General features: G+C 45.1%; 1 long non-coding RNA gene across 4 annotated transcripts in view; it reads right to left on the reverse strand.

Moving 5' to 3' along the window:
* Positions 1-832: 832 nt before the first annotated feature.
* LOC103884902 overlaps positions 833-26562 on the reverse strand; it is a 44388-nt gene continuing 18658 nt past the window's right edge. For 3 of the 4 annotated variants that reach the window (XR_001904913.3, XR_002523421.2, XR_002523423.2), the window contains 2 exons: positions 26103-26198; positions 16824-17516 (listed from right to left, as the gene is read on the reverse strand). This is a non-coding gene — a long non-coding RNA (uncharacterized LOC103884902). Of the gene's footprint in view, positions 1005-16823; positions 17517-26102; positions 26199-26562 lie in introns of those variants that run through there. The other variant, XR_002523424.2, reaches the window with a different exon arrangement.

Consider the following 26562-nt stretch of genomic DNA (forward strand, 5'->3'; position numbering starts at 1 on the left):
GGAGCTTGCAGTGAGCCAAGATTGTGCCACTGCACGCCAGCATGGGTGACAGAATGAGACTCCGTCTCAAATAAACAAACAAACAAAAAAAATTTTCTGCCTTCCAGGAGGTTTTGCTTTTTGTTTGTTTGTTTGTTTGTTTTCTAAAACATTTGATATAGATAGACCTTCCAATGTCTTCTGTTGGTTAACTTTAATCATTCTTAGGTATTCTATTTCAGTTCTCCCTAGCCCACCTGCATACTTCTGCTAAATTAAGTGTTCCTTAATTGTAAACATTTATTTTTAATGAAAGAAAGGAAGCTCATTAATTTTGTACCAAAGAGAAAGGAAAACAATGGTCCTAATCACTTACTCCTTTATTTCCTCATCCCTGAGGCCAATGTAAATACTCACTTGGATTCAGGTATGCTTTTCTTTGGCTGGGTGTAGTGACTGTGTTTGTGATGTTACTCTTGGACCTCAGATAAGCCTGGAAGGTCACTATCTTTCCTGTTGTGAGAGAGCTGAAGGACGAAGTTGAATTTCTGGCTGCTGCCATATACCTGATGTCAACTGTACCATATCTAGATTATCACTCAGGTTCACACCTTTATGGGAATGCCTTTGTGGGAGTTTTTTTGTTTGTTTGTTTTTTGAGATGGAGTCTCGCTCTGTTGCCCAGGTTGGAGTGCAGTGGCGCGATCTCCACTCACTGCAAGCTCTGCCGCCTTCCGGGTTCACGCCATTCTCCTGCCTCAGCCTCCCTAGAGGCTGGGACTACAGGCGCCCGCTACCACACCCGGCTAATTTTTTTTGTATTTTTAGTAGAAACGGGGTTTCACTGTGTTCGCCAGGATGGTCTCAATCTCCTGACCTCGTGATCCACCCGCCTCAGCCTCCCAAAGCGCTGGGATTACAGGCGTGAGCCACCGCGCCCGGCCTATGGGAGTTCTTTAGAGCAGAACCTGCTTCTCTTAGGTTCCTCTTCTTCAATGAGGCTTTTCCTTCATGGCTTTGTCCTCCTGAAACAAAGAGGGTAAGAGAAGAGATTTTAATTATTTTGTCTTACTTAGGGAGACAAGGGTAATACATCAGAACATTTCTGTAGGTGAGGTTCTTTCAGCTACAGAATATAATTTTTTATTTATGATACATTTCGAAGTAACCTGTATGCAACTTGTGAACACTAGCCTTTGACACCATCCAGAGTAAACGCATCTGCAGAGACAGGTTACCAGACACTTTCCCACATCCCAGCCCTAATGTTAGATAAGCACAGATACACTCTAACAATTGTCTTCCACACAATGAAATCAAGCAGTTAAGCAGCATACCACATATGCATCCTCATTTAATTGAAGAACCACATATTAAAAGAGAAAGCAAAATTTTTAAAAAGCCATGAATGTGAGCTTTGGGAATGTTCTTACACTACTGTTTTGAAGGCTTTCTGGAAGAAATGTACTCTCAGTAGCTACTTCTATGACATTAAAAAAAAAAAAAAAGTATGTGGTCTCAAGATGAGCTTCCAAAAAAAAAAACCTGAACTGAGTAAGTTTCCTTGCTAGTGTCTAAGCCTTTGCAGCCCTTTGAGGACTGTGAGTTGAACTGTCTTTCTTATAGCTGCTTGGCTCCAAGAACTTCCAGAAGGGAAAGAAAATGAATAGGTTCATTAGTTGGTACTTAAAAGGACAAAGTGTGTGCATGGCTCACCCTAAGTTGTTTGTTAGTTTTATCAAAAAGGATTTTCACAAATGGCTCCAAAATAGCTGCCAACACTTGGCCAGTCTTGTAGGTATGATTGTGAAGAGACTGCATCAAAATGTCCTTGTCAAAATGTCACAGTTTTCTTTTTAATTACCAGGTGCACAATAAGCACTACCATTGTTCTGTCCTCAACTGGGATAACAGTCAAGTGATACATTATTTACATGATTTGGAGGGGGAAAATGCTGAAGTTTAAAGACTCATTTTTTAGGGGCTGGGTGTGGTGGCTCATGCCTGTAATCCCAGCACACTGAGGCCCGCAGATCACTTGAGGTCAGGAGTTTGAGACCAGCCTGGCCAGCATGGTGAAACCCTGTCTCTACTAAAAATATATAAAATTAGCCAGGCGTGGTAGTGTGCACCTGTAGTCCCAGCTACTCAGGAGGCTGAGGTAGGAGAATCACTTGAGCGTGGGAGGTGGAGGTTGCAGTGAGCTGAGATCATGCACCGCGCCACAGCTTGGGCAACAGATCGAGACTCTGTCTCAAAATAAATAAATAAATAAATAAAAACTAATTTTTGATTGGGTCAAAATATTCCCACATTAAAATGAACAAGTTGAAACAGCTACATCAAAATCCCCCTGGTTCCAAAATAACTCAGAATGCCCATGTCATATTCAGTATCAAAGACGATTGAGCAGAGACTGTATCTATATTCCTTCCTTTCTCTGTTTAAGGCCTTTACTTAGGTCTGGATAAGTGATGTCTGGGGAAAGGATAACTCCTGGACTTGCAGCTGCTGCTACTGTGTGCAAATGGAAATTCTGAAACGCAGAGGATGTGATGGGATGAGAGTAAAACCATTTGTATAGAGAAGCAGGTTTTGTTCCATCTAGTTTTACTTTATACACGATGCTCCAGTTCTACTTTATACACGATGCTTCTTTTTTATTCTTTTCTTTTCTTTTTTTTTTTTTAAATGGTGGCAGCGGAGGAGACACACAGCTCAGCCACCAGCCAGAGAGGACATGATGGTTCTTGCTGGAACTTTCTTATTCTATCAATAATCACTCCCAAAACACTGTGTCTTAATCTGTTCAAAAGTCTTCATGTTCACAGACCGCACTCGCACTTCTCTCCATGAGTATTTTGTGGATGAAAATGGGGTTCAGGAATGTGATTTCCTTCACACAATCTATCTTCATTTATCTTTAACTTGTGGTTTCAGTAATTTTGTGGCTATTTCTGAGTTTTGTGTATGTATTTGACTTAAGAAAGTAGCTGTTTATTGTCAGCAGCTAAATCATTGTTTTACACGACACAGATTATGGCTAGTTGGTGAAATAATAGCTAGGTACACATAGAAGGTATTACCACAGTCTGTAATCACATTCATGCAAGGGTCTGTTATTTTAATTTAGCTAACTGGTCGTTAGCAAGATAATTTTCAGAGATGCTGACCCCTGTGACTGGAATCAGATTTGTTGCAGGTAGTCCACATCTTCCTTAGGCCATGCGTCTGTCACCGGACCAAGGGATGACAATAGCACCAAAATAATCACATTACACAAATTGGCTGGCCATCCATTCAAAATATGTTTGAGACATTGGGGATACAATAGTCAGTTAATACACCCCACTGCCCTCAACAGGCTTACTAGATAAGCTCAAATCCAGTGGTTTCTTAGCTGATTGTGTTCCTGTATAGTGCTTTTAATGCTGGCAAACTTTTTTACCTCTGTGATTTTGTTTTCTTTTCCCAGCAATTCTGAGGCAGGTTGGAATGGTGATTTTCCGGTTTCAAGGATGATTAAACTGAGGCCCAAAGAGTTCAAGTCAGTTGACACAATCTTTGTGCTAGAGAGTGGTGGGTTTGGGACTAGAACCCAGACCTCTGGGCCTGAAAGATCTGCCTCCCAGGCCGGGCACGGTATCTCACGCCTGTAGTCCTGCACTCCTGCCTGAGAGCGAGACTCTGTCTCAAAAAAAGAAAGAAAAAAAAAAGATCTGCCTCCTGTCTCTCTAGTAGCCCCTGCTACCTATCTGTAATAAGGCAACGTGACCTCTAGTACCCCGCCATGCTTCCCATCACTAGTCTATTACCCTTGTTTATTTTCTCATTGCATATATCACCATGTGAAGTTACTTTTACTTATTGTTGATTTCCCCTCTAGATTTTAAGTGCTAGAAGAGCACTTACCTTGTTTATTCCTGTTTTCCAATACCTAGACCAGTGCCTGCACATAGTAGGCACTCAATAAATATTTGTTGAAAAAATAAACTGAAAAGGAAAGATGATTTTGGCAGTAGCTGTAGCTACAAGTTATATCACTGAACTTTGGATCCCAGTAGAGTCTGCTTCTGATCTCCTTAGGATTCTATTTTCGTTCCCCCGAAGATTGGGCGCTGATAATCATAAAGTACTGGGACCCCATCGGCTTCCCTCTTTTTTCAGTACAGAACTCATGAAAAGACTTAAAGTGTGACTATCTCAGAGGGAAAAAAGAAAGGGATAAGAAAACAATGGGTGAAAAATCTCACCCACCCATCCATAGTTCAATCTATGTTGATAGATTTTTTTATCTATTGTACCTCTGTTTCACTATTACTATGTCAGCACATGGAAAATCTCTACTTTATGAAGGCTTTAGACAGTTTTTGTTCACGCCACAGATTTGAAATGACTTAATATAAATTTCTACTTGAAGCCTTTTAAGATGATAGTACATCCTAAGCACTCTGCTTATTAAATTCGAAAAGAATAAAGTTAGATGTTTTTAGCCTGCCTTCTCCTCTATAGCTGTGTGTTGTGGTTCTTAATCAATGGAGTCCATTCAAAAATGGGAAAGAGATTTCAGAAGTCTTAGCAGGATTTCTCTATTGTCTTACTAACCTGGCACAAAGTAGATAAATAAATGTTTGTATATTGAAAGAAGGAAAGTGTCTGCTTCAAAGCCCTCCAGTTAGGAGCAGAACTAGGCCTAGAACCCAATTCTCCTTTCTCCCAGCTCTTACTCCTGAAAGCCAACATGTTTTGTTTTGTTTTGTTTTGTTTTTTCCTTAAAAAAAAAAAAAAAGGACAGGGTGTGGCTCTGTTGCCCAACTGCAACCTCTGCCCTTGATCAGGCTCAAGCGACCCTCCCACCTCAGCTTTCCGAGTAGGTGGGACCACATGCATGTACCACCACACCCAGCTAATTAAAAAAAAAAAAAATTATAGAGACATGTTGCCCGGGCTGGTCTTAAACTCCTGAACTCAAGTGATCTGCCTGCCTTGGCCTCCCAAAATGTTGGGATTACAAGTGTGAACCACTGAGCCACCGTGCCTGGCAACCAACATGCTTTTACCTCAGTCATTCCTAACAAACACTTGGAAAAGCAAAATAGTATCCTGTGATACTCCAGAACCACTATGTTACTATGTAACAGGATTTCATTCAGTGTGCTGAGCATTTGTTGAAGGTCTTTTAAACTATATTTAAAACAAGAATCAATGCCTCAGGCCCTACCCCCAGAAACTAATTTAATTTATTTTATTTTATTTTAGTTTTGAGACAGAGTCACTCTGTCACTCAGGCTGGAATGCAGTGGTGCAGTCTTGGTTCACTGCTACCTCTGCCTCCCGGGTTCAAGTGATTCTGCCTCAGCCTCCCCAGTAGCTGGGTCTACAGGCACATGCCACCACACTCAGATAAATTTTGTATTTTCAGTAGAGACGGGGTTTCACCATGTTGGCCAGGCTGGTCTCAAACTCCTGACTTCAAGTGATCCCACCGCCTTGGCCTCCGAAAGTGCTGGGATTGGAGGCATGAACCACTGCGCCTGGCCTCTTATTTATTTATTTATTTGAAACGGGGTCTTGCTCTGTTGCCAGGTTGGAGTGCAGTGGCACAATCTTGGCTCACTGCCGTCTGCCTCCTGGGTTCAAGTGATTCTCCTGCCTCAGCCTTCTGAGTAGCTGGGACTACAGGCATGCAGCACCACACCCAACTAATTTTTGTATTTTTAGTAGAGATGGGGTTTCACCATGTTAGCCAGGTTGGTCTTGATCTCTTGACCTCGTGATCCACCTGCCTCTGCCTCCTAAAGTGCTGAGATTATAGGCGTGAGCCACGCTCCGGCCCTGCATTTCTTTTATGTGTGAAGTGATACTGATATTGATACTTTGAGAACCACCGTAGTAAACAAAGTGATCAGAGCAGATAATGAAAACTCACAGCCTTGTATCTTTGTGGGCAAGGGATCAAGTCTTGGTCTTTTCGACACATTCACTCATAAGTTCATCACAGCATTATACACAATAGCAAAGACATGGAATCAAGTCAGGTGCCCTTCAGCAGTTGACTGCATAAAGAAAATGTGGTACATACACACCCCGGAATACTGTGCAGCCATAAAAAATCCCAAAAGTATGCCCTTTGCAGCAACATGAATACAGCTGGAGGCCATTATCCTAAGCGAATTAATACAGGAACAGAAAAGTAAGTACATGTTCTCACTTAAAAGTGGGAGCTAAGCATTGGGTACACATGGACACAAAGATGGGAACAATAGACACTGGGGGCTGCAAAAGAGTGAGAGGCAAAGGAAAAACTACCTATTGGGAATGATGCTCACTACCTGGGTGACAGGATCAGTTGTACCCCAAACCTCAGCATCATGCAATATAACCATTAACAGACCTGCACATGTACTCCCTGAATCTAAAATAAAAGTTGAAAAAAAAAAAGTCTTGGTCTTTTTATCCACAGTGTCTAGTACAGAGGAGGTACTTAGTGTTTGCTGAATTGACAGTTGGTGACAAACCATAGTGAAAGGTCACAAATTAAACCGCTCCTTAGTCTGCTGCCATTCTTGAGCTCACAGAGTGAGAGGGAAGCACTGCAACAGTATCACAGATGTTCTCCCACTAAGGGAGTTGTCATATGGATGGCAGCTTGGCATAGGGGGCTTCCTATTAACTTACTTAGCAGCTGCCACTGTCTTTAAAGGTGAGGAGAGGCCAGGCACGGTGGCTCATGTCTGTAATCCCAGCACTTTGGGAGGCCGAGGCAGGTGGATCACTTGAGGTCAGGAGTTCGAGACCAACCTGACCAACATGGTGAAACCCTTTCTCCACTAAAAATACAAAACATTAACCAGGCGTGGTGGCTCGTGCCTGTAGTCCCAGCTACTTAGGAGGCTGAGGCGGAGAATTGCTTGAACCCAAGAGGTGGAAGCTGCAGTGAGCCAAAATTGCACCACTGTACTCCAGGCTGGTGACAGAGTGAGACTCCGTATCAAAAACAAAAACAAAATGGTGAGGAGAAGCCAGGGGACTACCACCACTGTCTGCAATCCTCTGAAGGGAGGTGGAGTAGATGTATTCAACGTGGGCTTGAGGGCAGAGCTAGGGCAGTGGAAACGACATAAGGAAGACCGTCTAAGGTTAGAGCTGCCCAACAATGAATTGGAGTGCCTGAGGACATGATGACTGTCGCTGGAAGTGTGCACGCAGATCCTGGATGCTTATTCGGCAGGATGCTTTACTCTTTCACTCTGGAGATTCTGTGGTTTGGGGATCATCTTCAAGTAGGTATCGAAGTCTGAAGTCCACCTGGAATTCCCGACATACTCTCTGACACATAAGAGTTCCCTGTATATACAAGTGGGGAGGAAAGGCTAAGGGGCATCATGAGGATCTGTGCCTTACCATAAGAACCCAAATGCTGAGAAGTTTCCCTAAGCCTCTGTTTCTGCCTCCCACCCCCTCCCTGGGTGTCCTCCCCAGTGCCTGGGATAAGTGCTTAACAAAGTTTACTGGCATTAATGCTGTTGGTGGGCAGGAGGTGCCCAATTTGCATTGGAAAAGAGAGAAACAGCAGTAGCAAAAAGATGGCAATGAGGGACAGGAGAGACCCACTTAGCTGGAGGGGGTGAGGGTCCATGCACCAAATAGGAGTATGCAAAGAAAGCGATAAACCTTTCATAACAGGTAAAGGAAGGTGAATTTTATCCAGTGTCGTGTTTAGCTGAGTTCAGACTAGAAAGCTGGGCTGGATGAGTCAGTTTGACAAGGCCTTTTTAGATTTAGGAGGCTGTTCCGTTTTTCTCCTCTTCCTCCTCTTCACTGTAAGCTATCCCTTGAGCTGTATTCTGAAACCCTTAATGGTTTTTCCATCTCACTAGGGACAGTTTGCAAACCCTCTCTGGCTTGGCCAGGGTTGGGGCTGGGCACAAGAGGAGGTGGCTCCCAGCAATAAGCAACCCACAGAATTGTGTCTGTTATTTAAGAAAAGTTTCTGGTTTTCGGCTAATTGCAAAAATACATAATGGATGCTTTTCGCATCTGCTAGTTATTCTGGTACAGGCCTGCATCCAAGAGCAAACTTTAAACAAACAATAAGATTATCGAGCTTAACTATTTCAATGTGTAACAGAAAACCAAGTCCCATACACTTAAATTAGCACACATGCACTCAGACACAAGCACACAAGAGATCATATCAACAGATACACAAACATACACACATACAGATGCATGTTTTGGCACTAGTGCATGCCCAAATGCATACTTACACACTAGCACCTAGTACATACAAGCATGCACAACTTGCACATGTGCCCAGTCACCAGCACCGATAGACATATTCTCAGACACACAAATAAACATACATACACTCACACACTAGTATATACCAACGCATTTGGGCATCACAGACACACAGTCTCAGACACAGATGCATTTACACAAATCATTCTTACTGCAATGAGAGATAGACCTGGGTAGGTGTGTGTGTCCTCCCAGTGCAGAGTTAAAGGAAGCAGTCCATCAGCTGGGCACTGGCTGTCCGGGTGTTACCAGGTGTAGTTACCAGTATGGCCACCAAGAGGCGCCCAGGATCCATCCTGCATCCACTTTTCATGGCTTCTGCCAGCTGGTCAATTTTTTCTGTACCCACAAGCCTGCATCTCCCTGTTCTGGATCCCTGCACAGAACTAGGAGACTCCTTGATCCCAGCCCCAACCTTCCAGGATCCACTGTGCTCACTCTCATCTTTTCCCTGTCCCACACCACCGAAACAACCACAAGTCCCATCCCTCCTCCCTCCTAGCAGAACACATGCTTCAGAACTCCCTGCTTGTCCTGTGGCTACTCCATGGAGAACTGAATCTGTCAGGTCTTGAACATGATGTGACTTCTACCTGGAACTTCTCCCACAGGAGCAGCTGTCAAAATCTCACCTGTATTACAGTCTATTTCAGAATCTCCCAGTGCAAGGCTGCCAGAGTCAAGAATACATGTTCAAGTAATTCAGTGAATGAATTAATGCCCCACTCGAATACCTGACTCTGCCTTCCCTGCTAACCCCAGCTGGAGAGGTCTCTCACCTTCTAGCACCTGCCTCCTGGTGTGTGTGTGTGTGTGTGTATATATATATATTTCAATAAAACAAATGCCAGGCTCGGTGCAGTGGCTCACGCCTGTAATCCCAGTTACTTGGGAGGCTGAGAAAGGAGAATCTCTTGAACCTGGGAGGTGGAGGTTGCAGTGATCTGAGATCATGCCACTGCACTCCAGCCTGGGTAACAGAGAGAGACTCTATCTAAAAAAAAAAAAAGAAAATCCCCCCCACCCCATGTCCCCCTCCAACACAAAATGCCAGCTTCAAAACACAAGCTAGAGGCAGACTCAAGATGTCATGAAGTCAACCCCTTCCAGCATCCCTGACAAGTAGCTACTCTAGCAACAGATAACTCACCCTTCCCTGAGCAGCCCTCTTCACTGGATAGCTCAGACTTCCAGAAAGTTCTACTTTGTTCTTCCACATTCTCAGAGCTCTTTCATCATGACAGGGGCTGTGGCAACTTCTGATAATGCAGTAGTAGAATAAGTGCAAAGTGCAGGGGAGAGTGTGTAAACTTTCCAGAGAAGTGGGGGCAGGGAATTGGGATCAATTACAGAGGGAGTACGAGTATAAAAACAATCATTCCACCTGCTGTTTAGTGAATGTTTACTGTGCTCATGACTGCAATCTTTATAGAGGAAAAGTTCTAACCCAGGTCTGCCTGTCTGCAGTCTAGTCTAAAACACCTCTTGGGACACAAACAAAATAAAGCGTTTTGGGAGCAGACCGGTAGAGGGACAGCCAGGTGTGTAAATTTTCTTTTGCTACATAATATATCACCATAAACTTAGTGACTTAAAACAACATCCATCACCAGGTGTGGTGGCTCACACCTGTAATCCCAGCACGTTGGGAGGCTGAGGTGGGCAAATCACAAGGTCAGGAGATCAAGACCATCCTGGCTAACATGGTGAAACCCCGTCTCTGCTGAAAATACAAAAAAAAGTAGCACGTGGTGGCACCTGCCTGTAGTCTCAGCTACTTGGGAGGCTGAGGCAGGAGAATCGCTTGAACCCAGGAGGTAGAGGTTGCAGTGAGCTGAGATCGTGACCCTGCACTCCAGCCTGGGCAACAGAGCAAGAGTCTATCTCAAAAAACAAAAACAAAAAAACCATCATTTATTACCTCACAGTTCTGTAGGTCAGAAGTCTGCGCAGGCTTGACTGTGTTCTCTGCTCACAGTATGGCAACTCTGAAATCAAGGCTTCAGCTGGGCCTGGCTCTCATTCAGAGGCCCTGGGAAAGAATCACTTCCAAGCTCATTCACATTGTTGGCAGAATCCAGTTCCTAGCGAGTCCCCATTACCTTGGTCACTGCTGGCCATGGGGTGGCCTTGGCACTAGAGGCTGCTCTAGGTTCCACGTGCACTTTCCACTTTCAAGATAGAGTCCTCATGCTTTGAATTTCTGACTTTCTTTTCTGTCACCAGCTGGACAAAACTCTGCTTTTAAAGGGCTCACATGATTACCTTAGGCCTACCTGGTTAATCTCCCTATCTTAAGTCAACTGGTTAGTAACCTTAATTGCATCTGCAAAATTCTTGCCATGTAATATAACATATTCCACAGAAGAGCTAAGTATCCAAGGGTGAAGGTCATTGGGGCAGGCCGAGTTCTATGATGTCACCAGTGACCCTCACCCTTGTAAAGTGCCCTCCCCTTTGAGTGTGTGTTGAACCTGTGGTTATGTTATGGTATGTGGCAAAAGATAGATTAACTGGGTGGGCCTAATCAAATCCCATGGGTTCATTAAAAGTGAGTTTTCTCTGGCTGGTAAGAGAGAAGGAAGTCAAAATCAAGTCATGAGAAGTACTTGACCTGCCTTTACTTGCTTTGAAGGGAGTGGGGGCATGTGCAAGGAAGGGAGAATGGCTTCTAGGAGCTCCACTCACCCCCGGCCGACAGCAAGGAAATGAGGACCTCAGTTCCACAGCTGGAAGGAACATTCTGCCAACAGTGTGAAAGAGGCTGGAAGAGCTTCTAGATGACATAGATGACAGCCCAGCCCTGCTGACATCTTTTTTTTTTTGGTGGAGTCTCGCTCTGTCACCCAGGCTGGAGTGCACTGGCACAATCTTGGCTCACTGCAACCTCCACCTCCCAGGTTCAAGCGATGCTCCTGCCTCAGCCTCCTGAGTAGCTGGGACTACAGGCGCATGCCACCAGGCTTGACTAATTTTTGTACTTTTAGTAGAGACAGGGTTTCACCATGTTGGCCAGGCTGGTCTTGAACTCCTGACCTCAAGTGATACGCCACTCTCGGCCTCCCAAAGTCCTGGGATTACAGATGTGAGCCACTGCGCCTGGCCCCCACTGACATCTTGATTCAGATGTTGTAATACTGTGAGCAGAGATCCCAGTCAGTGGCACCCACCCAGATATATGAACTACAGAACTATGAGGTAATAAACAGGACTGCTCTAAGCTGCTGTTTGTGGTAATTTGTTATGCAGCAATAGAAAACTAATATGCCGGGCAAACCGCACATCATTGCCCGACCAAGGACATCTCTTATTATCTACCTACATCCTCCTTTTTTCCTCCTCCTCCTATTCCTCTATTTAAAAAATAATTTCGGCCGGGCGCGGTGGCTCAAGCCTATAATCTCAGCACTTTGGGAGGCCGAGACGGGCGGATCACGAGGTCAGGAGATCGAGATCATCCTGGCTAACACGGTGAAACCCCGTCTCTACTAAAAAATACAAAAAACTAGAAGGGCGAGGTGGCGGGCACCTGTAGTCCCAGCTACTCGGGAGGCTGAGGCAGGAGAATGGCGTAAACCCGGGAGGCGGAGTTTGCAGTGAGCTGAGATCCGGCCACTGCACTCCAGCCTGGGTGACAGAGCGAGACTCTATCTCAAAAAGAAATAAAAAATAAAAAATAGTTTCATCTGAATATTACTCATCCATAAAAAGGCTGATTCTGACACATGCTACAACACGGGTGAACCTTGAAGACATTATGCTACATAAAATAAGCCAGTCACAAAAATAAAAATACTGTATGATTCCAAATATATAAGTAATCAGATTCATAGAGACAGAAAGCAGAATGGTGGTTGCCAGGGGCTGGGAGGATTGGGGAATGGGAGGATTGCTTAATGGGTTTGGAGTTTCAGTTTGGGAAGATGTAAAAGGTTCTGGAGATGAATGGTGGTAATGCTTGCGTAACAACATGAATGTACTTAATGCCATTGAATTGTACAATTAAAAATGGTTAAATGGGCTGGGTGTGGTGGCTCACGCCTGTAATCCCAACACTTTGAGAGGCCAAAGCAGGTGGATCACTTGATGTCAGGAGCTCAAGACCAATGTGGTCAACATGGTGAAACCCCATCTCTACTAAATACAAAAATTATCCAGGTGTCCTGGCACATGTTTGTAATCCCAGCTACTTAGGAGGGTGAGGCAGGCGGATCACTTGAACCTCGGAGGCAGAGGTTGCAGTGAGCCGAGATGGTGCCATTGCACTCCAGCCTGGGCAACAGAGCAAGACTTCGTCTCAAAAAAAAAAAATAAAAATAAAAAAACTCCAAAAAAAAAAAAGTTAAATGGTGAATTTTGTGTTATGCTTATTTTACCACAATAAAAACAATTTTTAAAATAGTCTCATCGAAGTAATGCATATCATGGTTAAAAAGCAACAGCCTCCATCTGCCTGACACCTTCTATGATGTCAAAGAGTTCAGACTCAGCCGTTTCTTCTAAGACTTGCCTTTATATATTTATTATGCTTCTCCTGCCTTTTTTTTTTCTTAATGTAGGCAGAATAAATGGTAAAGATTTCAAACAGTGAAAATTAGGTCTTCATCCGACCCCCATTCTCTCTGTTCAAAAGCCCCCCTCAAAAAAGCAATGCCAGGTTTCCTGTATATTTTTCCCCTTGGTACTTAATGCATAAATAAGCATATTCTATACATATATACATAGCTTCTTTCTCTTTCTTCTTTCTCTTTCTTTCTTTTCTTTTTCTCTTTCTGTCTCTCTCTCTCTCTGCTTCCTTCCTTTCTTTCTTTCTTTCTTTTTTTTTTTTTTTTTTTTACAGGAGACCAGAGTTTTATTATTACTCAAACCAGTCTCCCCCAAAACTTGGGGACTGCAGTTTTTAAGGATAAAATGATGGGTAGGTGGTCGGAAAGTGGGGAGTGCTGATTGATCCAGTTGGAGATAAAATCATAGGGAGTCGAAGCTGTCCTCTTGCCCTGAGTCAGTTTCTGGGCAGGAGCCACAAGACCAGATGAGCTAGTTTATCAGTCTAGGTAGTGCCAGCTGATCTGTCGAGTACAGCGTCTTTAGTTACAGAAGAGGAAGGCAGTGGCAATCTGATATGTTAGGAACCCTGTACTGTGACTGTGTAGACAAGGTATGAGGCCAGCTCTCCTGAGGGGCTTTAATTGCTCTGTAACTCAACTTTGATTCCTTAAAGCAGTCTGTTTGTATTTGAAAGCATGCCATTCCAGTCAAAGCCTTGACAAAATAACCAGAATCTCCAACTGTGTCCCAAAGTCAGGCAATTGGTGCCGTGCAATTTTCCTTTGAATTGGGGGTCTCTTCAGTATAGTCCCTTCATGGTTTGCCAGGAAGATGTTACTGGAAAGGAGTCCCAATCCAGACCCCCAGAGAGGGTTCTCGGATCTTGCACAAGCAAGAATTCGGGATGAATCCATAGAGTGAAGTGAAAGCAAGTTTATTAAGAAAGTAGAGAAAAGAAAGGCTACTCCATAGACAGAGCAGCATTGCTCCTTTGCTTTTTGCACAATGGTGACACATATGGACTCCCTCTTTTTTTTTTTTTTGGACAGGGTCTCACTCTGTCGCCCAGGCTGGAGTGCAGTGGCGCGATCTCAGCTCACCGCCACCCCCACCTCCCGGGTTCAGGCGATTCTCCTGCCTCAGCCTCCTGAGTAGCTGGGACTACAGGCATGTGCCACCACGCCTGGCTAATTTTTGTATTTTTAGTAGAGACGGGGTTTCACTATGTTGGCCAGGCTGGTCTTGAACTCCTGACCTCAGGTGATGCGCCCGCCTTGGCCTCCCAAAGGATTATAGGCATGAGCCACCGCGCCCAGCCAACATTCTATTACATTTAAAAGCATATATATTTCTTGAATTTTCAAGAGCTCTCTCTCGGTCTCTGTTTCTTTTTTCCTCATACCATCCAGTTGTATTTGATGATACAATGCCCCCTTGAATGCCTGGGAAAATGTAAATAGAGGGAAAAAACTATTTTTTAGTTCTTTTTTGTTTCTTGTGTTATTCCTATTTCCTCTGAGCCCGTTTTATTTGTTTGTCTCTCTCTGAGTTTGGAGGCTTTCCTCAAATGTGTGGTCATCTTTGATTGTCCATTCATATTTAGGAATGAAGAACTAAAAAGCCCATTGACTAGCTGGTATGCCTTAGGTTGCCAGTGGCAACCAGTCAGTCAGTCACTAGAGTAGAGGACTTCTTCTCTCCACTCCCACCCCAGTGCCAGAGCATGTCTTCTGGGGACATTAGATTTCTCCAGAAACCCCCTGATCTCCCACCTGAAGCATAGATGCCAACTTTCCCAGTGCTCTGCACACAGTGGTGGGGAGAGACTGTCCAATGTACAGACTTCCAATCAATCCCCTCTTTAAGCTCTGTGTCTTGCTGGTTCTGCCCAGGTGCTCCCTCCGTCGTCTCTGCACACACTCTACTGAGGTTTTCTCTGCCCTGCTGCATCTGTTACCTCCATTTGCTTTTTTTTTTTTTTTTTTGAGATAGGGTCTGGCTGGGGTTTAGTGGCACAATCTTGGCTCACTGCAGCCTCTGCCTTGCGGACACAAGTGATCCTCCCACCTCAGCCTCCCAAAGTGTTGGGATTACAGGTGTGAGCCACTACACCTGGCCCATTTGCTTTTTAGTGTCCTGAAATTTGTTGAAATATCTTGTCAACTGAGGTTACCTCACCCATTATCTTTATTGTTGTGGGTTTATTTATTTATTTTTTTATTCCTTAACAGTCATTTTAGAAGGCCCTTAAGAGACAAGGGGATAAAACAAGTGATCAGTTTATCATCTCTGGTCATGACATGCCAGCTCAAGCTCACTTTTGCCCCCACTCAGTACCACACCGGCCCAATTGTGAGGTCCTCAAAGTGTCTCAGGCCTCCTATTATGGCTCCTTCCTCCCTTAACCCCAGGATTAGGGGGTTCCCAAAGTTCTCTCCTCCTCAGGAAAGCACTGTGGACTCCTTTATCCTGAGGATGCATGACAGGTGTCACAGTCTGTATTGGTTCAAACCTAACAAATGAAGTGTGAATGGTGCAATTTCAGTACTAGGCTTGGTTTGGTGAAGACAGATCTCAGGCATGAATGCAGTCCTTATATGTTTTGAGCACCTAAATTGGTATCATGTTACTCGCTGGTGATAACACAAGACTGACTCTCCCAAAGGACTGAGACAGTTTCTGGAAAGGGGCTGTTCTACTCAGCACTACACTGTGTCCTCAGACCCTGACATGCAGCCTGTGATCACTGAGGGGCTTTTGCGGTCCCTGACCAATGAGACGTAAAGCCTGGTTGCCCTGGTGGTAGCTGCATGGGGCAGACCCATGGGCCTAGGTGATATCCCCAAGACTAGGACACCAGGCCTCCTAGAGGCCCCTACTTAGAGGATCTCCAGCAGACAGGATCTGACCAACCAGCCTGGTTTGTGCAGGACTGAGGGGTTTCCCAGGACATAAGATCTTCAGTGCTAAACCCAGAAAGTTCTTGGCATATGGGGATGAGTTGGTCAACCTACATGCAGAGGGCTTCTCTGCTGGCCTCTCCCTCCCTTCAACTTCAGGCTCTTTCCATAGAGGAAGGTTTGGGGCCTTGCTGGCTGCTCTAAGCTAACTTGCCAGGGTCCCAACTAGACCCCTCTGCCCAACCCCCAAATTATAGGCTCACTCCCACCTCTTCCCCATCACTGAGCTGTAAAGGACAGTCTGGCTTCTCCCAGGGCAGAAGCCCTTCTACAGCCTCCTTCACCGGTCCCCCAGCTCTGCCTGTAGCCCCCGAAATGGGAGCTGGGGTTGCTGTGTCCCTCACAAAGGGCTTTCCTGACACCTCCCCTCAATATTCCAACAATGACCTCATTGGACTCCTCTTCCTCATCTCAATTAATAATGCTATAAAATAATGATAAATGACATTTGCAGATCACTTATATGTCAGACCTCATGCTAAGCTTTTACTATGTATCACCTCATTTAATCATCTGAATGACATCACAGGCAGGTACTATTATCCTTATTTTACAAATGAGGAAACTGAAGCTCAGAGAGGCTAACTTACTTAGAGCCACACAGATGGTCATAATTGCAGAAATAGAGCTCAAACCTAGGAGTATCTGATGCCCAAGTCTAAGAATGTGAAATGGTCTTGAAACGTCCAGTTTAAGTCCCGCCTCCTCCAGAAGGCCTTCTCCAATCATGTTTGCCCCCCACACCAAACTTTCACAGAAAACCCAACTCCAATGGCTTAACTCTTTTTTTCTTTTTCTTTTTCTTTTTTTTTTTTTTTTAGGTGGAGTCTCACTCTGTTGCCCAGGCTGGAGTGCAGTGGTGTGATCTCGACTCACTGCAAGCTCCGCCTCCCGGGTTCACACCATTCTCCTGCCTCAGGCTCCCAAGTAGCTGGGACTACAGGTGCCCACTGCCACGCCCGGCTAATTTTTTGTATTTTTAGTAGAGATGGGGTTTCACCGTGTTAGCCAGGACAGTCTTGATCTCCTGACCTCGTGATCCGCTTGCCTCGGCTTCCCAAAGTGCTGGGATTACAGGCGTGAGCCACCGTACCCGGCTGGCTTAAACTTTTAGGACATTATTTGTTTTCTTAACAAGAAGTCCTTGTAGGGATGGTGCAGTAACTTAGATATAACAAGGACCACAACTCTTTCCATCTTACTATATCATTATCCCAAGGGTATAGGCATGGCAGATTGTACTTACCCAATATAATACTTGGACACAACAATATCTCCCACACCACTTGCTCTTCTGCAGTGTGACCTTGCCATTCCCTCATCAACAGGTACAGTCTAATTCTCTTCCCTTTGAATCTGGGCTAGCCTTAGTGACTAGCTTAACCAATACAATGTGGAGGAAATGACATTTTGAACTTTCAAGGTTAGGTCGTAAGTCTTGCAGCATCTGTCTGGGCTTCTTAAAAGTCTTAGTCTTAAAACACTTGCCCTTGAAAACCAGCTGCCATGCTGTGAGACACCTGAGCCATAAGGAGGTGCCCTGGTGAAGAAAGTGACCAGGTCAAGAGCTCCGGATGAATTCCCAGGGAATATGCAGCATCAACTGCCAGCAATGTGGGTGAGCCATCTTGGACATTCAGTCCAGTAGTCTTTAAATGAGTCTTGGTCAGACTGCAAGAATGTGAGAGCCCTCATGTAGGACCCGTTCAGTTCAGCCCAGTCAACCTACAGGATAGTGAAAGATAATAATACATTGTTTTAAGGTACCAAATTTTGGGGGTGATTTGTAAAGCAGTAATAGATAATTAAAACAATTGGCTTTCTTCTAGCCTGTTGCCTCAAGTTATAAGATGACTGCTTCAGCTCCAAGCATCATTTGTTTTTTTTTTCTTTTTTTGTTTTTTGAGACGGAGTCTCACTCTGTTGCCCAGGCTGGAGTGCAGTGGTGTGATCTCAGCTCACCACAAACTCCACCTCCCAGGTTCAAGTGATTCTCCTATCTCAGCCTCCCAAGTAGCTAGGACTACAGGCACCTGCCACCACACCCGGCTAATTTTGTATTTTTAGTGGAGATGGGGTTTCACCATGTTGGTCAGGCTGGTCTTGAATGCCTGACCTCAGGTGATCCACCTGTCTCGGCCTCCCAAAGTGCTGGGATTACAAGCATGAGCCACTGCACCTGGCCTCCAAGCAGCACTTCAAACAACCATATATAAAAGCAGAAGTGAGTACAGAGCAAAGGCTTTCTCCTTGAGTGACTTTAAGAGGGATGAAAATCTTAACCCAGAAGTCCCCCAGTATTATCTCTGCATATCTCATTGGCCAGAATTGGGCTATACCCTCTCCTAACCAAGAGAGAAATGGGCAAAGGAAAAGGAAGAGGGAAATGATTGTCGGGTAGACAACCAACAGTGTCTGCCATACTTGTTGATGTGGTGGCTCTAGGAGAAAGAAGAGTCAGGTGGGAAAATGATCCAAGGCTAAAGAAGGAGCCTTCCCTATTTCCAGAAGCAAAGCCTCAGCGGCAACAAGTCTATTGAAAGCTCCTTCTTTAGATAGATAGCATGGTGTGCTGACTAGAGTTCTGCTCTGGGAGGCAGAACCTGGCTCTAGTGTGGTATAATATTGCTGAGTCAGTTTCCCATTTTGTGCCTCAGTTTCCTCATCTGTACAATGAAAGGATTCCTTCTAATTCCTTCAGGTTAGGAGAAGCCAGGGCAGAAGGGAGGTGCTGGAAGCTTAGCTTGTGTGTAGGTGGTAAATGGTCCAAGTCAAGCTCAGCAGAGCCTGCCTCTAGCCACAGATGCCGGGATTTACCAAACAAACCCTAATCACTTAATGAGAAATGAAAATGGTGCCTGGTTCCTCCACTTAATTACCCCTTTGAAAACAACACACAGGAGATTTATGGTAATCACCATAATCACCTCATAAAAACCCGAGTGTTTAAAGATGGACACGCCTCATTTCTGGGAGGAATTAGAGGCAAAAATCAAGGCAAGGAATTTCTGGCCTGCCTTGGCCTTGGCTCCCTGGAATCCAGAACTCTGGCCACAGAGTGCCCGCTACCCTGGATAGCCTCCTGGTCCCAGCCAAATATTGTTCCTAATGCTCCACAGCCAAGGTGTCCTTGCAGGCCTGCTTCCTGGGTCTCCTCTGTCATGATGTACCAAGAAGACTCACAATTCTGAAGGTCAGGTGGAGGTCCTTTAGGAGGAGACAGGAACATCTCTGAGTCCTGTCACTTATAAAATCTGAGCTAAAAGACTGGAGGGGAGGTTGAGGGACACAGGCTGTTCCTAGCTGTGGAAAGCCATAGCTCATAGGTTTTCCTGAGGCCATCCAGTCCTGACTTGTACATCTCCCATGACGAGGAATCTAGATCTCCCGGGACATTTACTGAGATACACAGACAGCTAGAAGATTCACACCCTGCTCAGCAGAAATCTGTCCTCTTTCAGCTCCTTATAACTAGACTCAGATCACTGGGCATCAAGGTTGTAAGTGTCCTCTGGGTTTATCTTCCCTCCATAGCAATTTCTTTCTTTCCTCTCACTCTCCTATGTGCAATTCCTTCATTTATTCAAAACTATTAAATACCTAATGTGCATCAGAGACTACCAATTATTTTTTTTTCCATTTTTTAAAAGAGATGGGGTCTCATTCTGTCACCCAGGCTGAGTGCAGTGGCATGATCATAGTTCACTGCAGCCTTGAACCCCTACACTCAAGCAATCCTCCCGCCTCAGCCTCTCATGCCCGGCTAATTTTTAAATTCTTTGTAGAGATGGGGTTTCACTATGTTGCCCAGGCTGTTCCTAAGCTCAAGCGCTCCTCCAGCTTTAGCCTCCCAAAGTGCTAGGATTATAGGCATGAGCCATTGTACCCAGCTTGACTATCAATTCTTAACACAGTAGGCAGAATGATCCTTTGAAAACCTAAACCAGATCATGTTACTCCTCTGTCACTCTCCAGTGCCTTCCCAAATCAGAGTAAAGGCACAATCTTACAGTGCCCTGCAGGACTCTCATGTCCTGCCCTTTGCTCACTCTGCTTAAGCCACACGGATCTCCGTGCTGTTCCTGGAAAACACCAGATCCTCTCCCGCCTCCACACCTTAGTACTAGCCCACTGTATTCCCACTGCCTGGAATGCTTTTTTTGTGTATCTACATGGCTCCCTCTCTAGCCTCCTCCAAGGCCCTTCCTGACTTTCTTACACAAAATTGGACCCCCTCCTTCTCTATTATACTATCCTGCTTTATTTCTGTCCATATTGCTTATGACCATCCAAAACAATACACTGCAAAATTTGCTTATTTATCTTGCTTAATGTCTATTTCTCTCTTCTAGGGGTCAAACTCCAGAGGGCAGGGGTTTTCTATCCTCTCTCTCTCTCTCTCTCTCTCTCTCTGTTGTATCCCAAACACCTAGCACAGTGCCTGTCACATAGTGGGCAATAAATATTTGTTCAGTGAATGAACTAATGGGGATAGAGCAGTGAAAAAGATAAAGCCCACGCCCTCAAGGAACTTAAGGTCTAACGGTAGAAGCAGACACCAGACAGTCACCCACAGGACTGAGCAACTGAATGATGCATGTGGATAAATGCTAGGTAGGGAAGTAGCAGGTGTAATGACAGTGGTCTGACTGTAGCCAGGAACACTGTCGTGAGTTACTCCAAAAAGCTGTTTGTGAGAGGATTGGAGTTCAGGGTGATGAGGGTTTGGAGCCACAAAGCTCTGGGAGGAAAAGATGCTGGAGAAGCTCAGATTGTCACTTCTAGGCCCTTTAAAGGTGATGGGACTCCAGGCAGAGGGTACTATCTGCAAACGGTGTTCAAGTGCCCACTCTGCCATGTCCAAGACACGTGCTCTGGAGCAAGCCACCTTGGCGCTGGAGTACTTGCTTCCTTATCTCTAAGATGAACATGGGATAACTAGCTCTTAGGCTGGTTGGGAGGTACAAGTGAAATGTTTGTCAGAGCTGGAACCTGCAGATATTCAATAAATGCTAGCTCATTTTCTGCTCCCTTCTTCTTTGTCAAACCTTTTAACATCCAGCCTCCTTTTACCTGGTCACTCCGTTCTCTCTCCTGGCCCTGTGTAAGCATGAAGAGCTGTATGAAAAAGGGAAGCATCTAATCATCATAAATGTATAACTGCAGGTTAACAAAGGTTAACAGGATCTTTCAGGGGCAGAATTTGACAGATTAGACCGATCTCTACTGTGCCCCAGGACGCTTGGCTTTGTTGCAATTAACTAAATCTCCCATCAGCCTCCCGGTCTGATGCCTGTTGGCCTATAGGACCATGCCACTAGAATGAAGTTGGAGCAGGGGGTGGCACACACAGCTAGGCCCTGTGGTTCTGCCCATGGCCTTCCTCTGGGGGAAGCCCTCCTTGACTACAACCTAGAGAGAGCTCCTGCACATACCCATACATACACATACACACATGCAACACATATGCAGAGCTACACACAGCTCCCAACTCCACCCCACACCATGGGAGGATGGACTCCCGGCCCCTCAAATCTTTCTCTCTTATTGGTAGGTGGAGTAGGAGGTTGATAAGGAGGCAGCAAGCATATTACTATTTCCCATGGTTAGCATGGACAGTGGGCACACTCAGGCACTGAGCAAATTTTCACCTGTGCAGGGGCCAGCCCTAGCATTAGGCAACAGAGAAGCAGATGAATCAGATCAGAGTCCTGGCCTCAGGGCTCACATTCTAGTGGGGGAAACAGGTACTTGCACAGGTAATTATAATATAAACTACACAGTAGTGGGTCCAAGTGGGAACCTACAAGAAGAGAGCTTATTTTCCCTTTGGGCTAGGGCAAGGCTGTAGGGATTAGGCAGCCTTTGAGCTGGGCTGAGGTAGGATGGAAGGGCTCCTAGGCAGATAGAACTGCATGAAGAAAGGCACAAAGGTGGGATAGTGTGGTACAAGTTCAGGAAATGACAAAGCCTCTGATGTCAGGGTCAGGCTAGAGCATAGGATGGGGACATAACTGCTTTCACTGTAATGATTTGGTTTGTAACCACCCCTGGGAAACCCCTCCATGAATTAATGCCTCCCAGTCCCTCCCTATACCCACTTGACACCTTGGATGGTTTTGACCAGAAGAACTCTTTCTTGTTTACTGCTTCACTGCTTCACCTCCCTGCCTGGCCGCACATTCAGCTCCTTCAAGTCAGCCTCCCTTGCATCACCTCAAGGACACAGCAGTCCTGCACTCTGGCCCACACTGGCCTTGTCATCTGATCATCTCAAATGGCTGAAGTACCGAGATGATTTCACACAACAGCACCCTTTCTAGTAAAGGTACTTTGCTATATGCTATCTTAGGATGCTATTTTCATAAGAAATCCACTACAGTCAGTTTAGACAAAGAAAGGGGAAGTGATTACAAGGGAACTGGAAGTCGAAAGGAACCAAACACAGAAAAGGACTTGGCCCAGACTTGGGAAAGCTCTCAGGAGTTTCTCCCTGCCTCTGTGCTCTTTTCTCTTCCCGGACTGACCTTCTCCACCAATCAGATCACATGGAGGAAAACATGCCTGCTGACAGCACCTGACAGGTCCAGCCATGTAAAAACAGTCTCCAAATTCCCAAGAGGAGGCGACCGGTATAACGGAACCGCATGTCCAACCCTGGCCCAATCAGCTTTGGGTAGTGGCATGGGGTCACATAAAACAAACATGGCTGCTAGGCTACACCTCGGGGGGTCATTTCTCATAGTCATGTGGATTGGTGAGTGGGCTGTTCTGAAAGAAGGGAGCACAGCAGATATCCCAAAGATGCCCATTACACACCTATAATATAGTGTGACAAAATGCTCATACGACTTCTAGTTCCTAGACTATCCTACTGACCTACTCTGTGACTTCAGGCAAGTCTCTACCATCTTGGGGCTGCAGTTTCTTCATCTGTACACAGAGGAGGATGAGACTAAGCATCCTATTGGATGCCATAACTCTCCAATTACTTACCCTCTCTGAACTTCAGTTTTCTCATCTGTAAAATGGGAGTAATGATATCTACCTCACAGAGTTATTGTAAGATAATGGGTATGAAAATATCTAACATGGGTTGAGTACAGAGTTATTCAAGAAATGCTGGTGACCCTAGTAGATTTAAATTGAGTGGCTGTCCCTCTCACAATGGTTTCCCCCAAGGGTTGTAGCTATGATTCCCCACGTGTTTGGGAGAATTGCTCCTCCTCTAGTTGGGAGCTGCCATACTCCACAGTGAATTGTCAAGGGGTGAGCATGGGTCCACATTGGGCCACTCAGAATCCTTCTCTGGGGCCTTGTTTCAACTGCAGCTCTTGTATCTTCATTTGCAGAACTCTAAGGAGAGGGGCATGTTGCTGCCAACAGCCAGACCCCAACCTTGTAGAGAAAGTGGCCTCTGAGAGTGAACCTGACATGAAGAGGACTTTTGAACACTCAGTTTCAGACATTTTGAAGTCCAGTTTCATCCTTGCCCTGATTTATGATTTACTACATTTTTCTTTTCTTTTCTTTCTTTCTTTTTTTTTTTTTTTTTTGTTGTTGTTGTTTTAGACAGAGTTTTGCTCTGTCACCCAGGCTGGAGTGCAATGGCACGATCCTGGCTCACCACAACCTCTGCCTCCCAGGTTCAAGCGATTCTCCTGCCTCAGCCTCCCAAGTAGCTGGGATTACAGGTGCATGCCGCCACGCTCAGCTAATTTTGTATTTTTAGTAGAGATGGGGTTTCTCCATGTTGGTCAGGCTAGTCTGGAACTCCCGACCTCAGGTGATCTGCCCGCCTTGGCCTCCCAAAGTGCTGGGATTATAGGTGTGAGCCACTGTGCCCAGCCAACATTTTTCTTAAGTTAGTTTGAGTTGGTATTCTGTCACTTCCTTCCTGATGATACCTTCTTCCTTTCTCTAAGCCTCGGTTTCCTTAACTGTAAAATGATGAGGTCTCATCCTCTCCTCTTTCATCTCTGACACTTTATTACTGTATTTATTCATTTATTCATTCAGTCAATTAGCCAATCAGTTACTTGGCATTTACTGTGCATGTTATTCTGTCCCTGGTCCTATACTGAACACTGGCAATCTTGCTAGAGAAACAATCACTTCTCCAGTTCTCAAGATTCATATAGTTAGGTTGGAGAGAAGGGTAAGAAAGGATTCAGTACCATGGGTGATGGTGGCTGTGACAGAGAGAAGCACAGGCACTGTGGGGAAATCAGAGGACTTATCCCTGCTTGGAAGGCTTCCTGCAGAAGATGGCTGAGTTTTTCAGACAGGGGTGAGCGCAGAGAGAAAAGGAAAGGTACTACAAGTGGATGAACCTACCTTTGTAAGGGCCCAAAGAATGACAGAAAGCAACAGCCTGGGTGGGAGGGGAAGGGACACAAGAGATGAGGCTGCAGGTTCATCTCTACTCTTCTTGAGCTTATTTGTATTTTTCCCCCATGAAACTTCTAGGGAACAACAATAACAACAAAATACCTCTCCATTTTTTAAGCTTGGAAAATCCCCTGGGTAGAGTCTTTGAGTGCAGATAGATGAAAAGAAGTGGTTCTTGACCACAGAGGAGCACTGGAGCAAATGATTCTTTCTCCATCAGTGTGCCCCACTGGTCCCATGTCCTATCAGGGAAGCCAAGCTGGCTGTGACATCTAGCGGCTGGTCTAGGGCTGTCTGACGCTTCTAAAAATAGGAAGGCAGGTGAGCCTAAGGCCAACCAGAAGGCAGAAGAGCAGCCCAGGCAGGCCAGGGAGGAATGTAAACATCCCTCCTCCCCTTATAGGAGACATACTCATTACATTTTGAGCAAAGGAGGCTCACAATGCACCCTAGAGAAAATATGCAGTTATTGCCCCTAACATGCCAAAGCCCTACTAACGACTGCACGCCTGCTCCAAAGGCACAAACTGTTCCAGATGTTGCTCCCTGCCTCTGGGAGGGCCCTTCCTTCCTCCCGCCCAAGGTTCTGGACTGTTTCTAGAGTTACAGTCTTTTGAGAGATATATGTCCCGCTGAGGGGCTTGGGGTGAGTGACTGTCCTCCCTGGGCCTCACAGGGACAGTCTAGGTTATCCTTTCCTTAACAGACTGTTGTAGAGACTATGCCTGTTGGCCTGGTGGGGTGGTGAGAGAAGAGGTGCTAGGCTGGGAGTGGGCAAAGTGGTGAGGGAGGGTTCTAAATTTGGGTATTTTCAGTTTTTGCATCTATGAAATAGTAATGAGTCTGTAGGGAGGCAGTAATTTGCAAACTCAGTTCTTCAAACACACTCAGGAATTGCTATCTCTGGATGTGTACTGGCATTGGAGCCATCTTCTAGCTGGGTAACTGGGCTCCTTCCACAGTTGTGGCCTTCTGTTCTCTCATCTGTAAATTGGGGATGGTTTTTGAAATTAACATTTTTTCCTAGTTAAAGAATGTATGCATTCTTGTAGCTTATTTTTTTTTGAAAACGTAATTAAATAATTTTTGAGTAGGTTACGTAACTCACATGATTCCAAATTCAAAAGATGCAAATAGTAAAGAGTTAAAGTCTCCCTCTCCTTCCTGTTTCATAGCCACACAGTTCTCTCCTCATGAAGCAACCACTGTTTTTTGTTTTTTGTTTTTTTTGAGACAAAGTCTCGCTCTGTCGCCCAAGCTGGAGTGCAGTGGCGCGATCTCGGCTCACTGCAACCTGTGCCTCCTGGGTTCAAGTGATTCTCCTGCCTCAGCCTCCCGCGTAGCTTGGACTGCAGGCGCGTGTCACCATGCCCAGCTAATTTTTGTATTTTTAGTAGAGATGAGGTTTCACTTTGTTGGCCAGGCTGGTCTTGAACTCCTGACCTTGTGATCTGCCCTCCTCGGCCTCCCAAAGTGCTGAGATTATAGGCATAAGCCACCGTGCTCGGCCTGAAGCAACCACTGTTATTGGCTTTTTGTATATTATCTATGGATATATTTTAAAAATCTGTTGAAGTATTAACATATATATAGCAAAGTGCATGTGTCGCAAGAGCACAACATGGTGAATAATGTTCATAGTTTAAATTCTTAAGAAGATAAAGAAACAATAAAAATCACCCCAAATCCATCACCCAGAGATAAAACTGTTGATATTTTGGTGTATTTTCTCTTTTGATGTATATATGTGTGTATGTGTGTGTATATATATGTATATGAACATTGGAATCATGCTGTATAACTGATACCCTTTTTATAGTTAATATTATATCATGAACATTTTCTCACTTCATTAAAAATTCATCAAAAATAGCTCTTTTAATGTTTTCCTAGTGTTCCAAGGAATGGATCCAAACTTACCTCAGGATATTGTTCAAGTTTTCCTCTGTGATAAATAACACAGTGATGAGCATCTTTGAACATACATCACTTGGCACATCTCCTCAGGATGAATTCCTAGAAGGGGAATTACTGAATCAAATCGTATGTCTCCTTTAGAAGTCAGGATGTAATAGGGAGAGTCAGGCCTGATTCACGGAGCTGCTTAAAGGATTAAAGAAATTATGTGAGACTCTGGTCTAGTGCTTGGCACAGACACTAAGTTCTGTGAGTGTGAGCCTAAGGGGTCCCAGGGAGAGGAGAGGTAAATGTGTATGCCCCTTCTCCCTGGTGGTTCCACCCGCTAGACCTTCCCTTCCTGAAGTTTGCTGACTGAGCCAGATGGGAGTCTCAATCTTGTCTGATCTTTATTATTTTAATCATTGCAGTCTTGCCAAGTGGTGGGCTGGTGAGTGTTTAACAGCTAGATTTCTGGCTGGTG

The sequence above is a fragment of the Papio anubis genome, chromosome 1 (assembly GCF_008728515.1).
Source record: "Papio anubis isolate 15944 chromosome 1, Panubis1.0, whole genome shotgun sequence".
Lineage (NCBI taxonomy): Eukaryota > Metazoa > Chordata > Mammalia > Primates > Cercopithecidae > Papio > Papio anubis.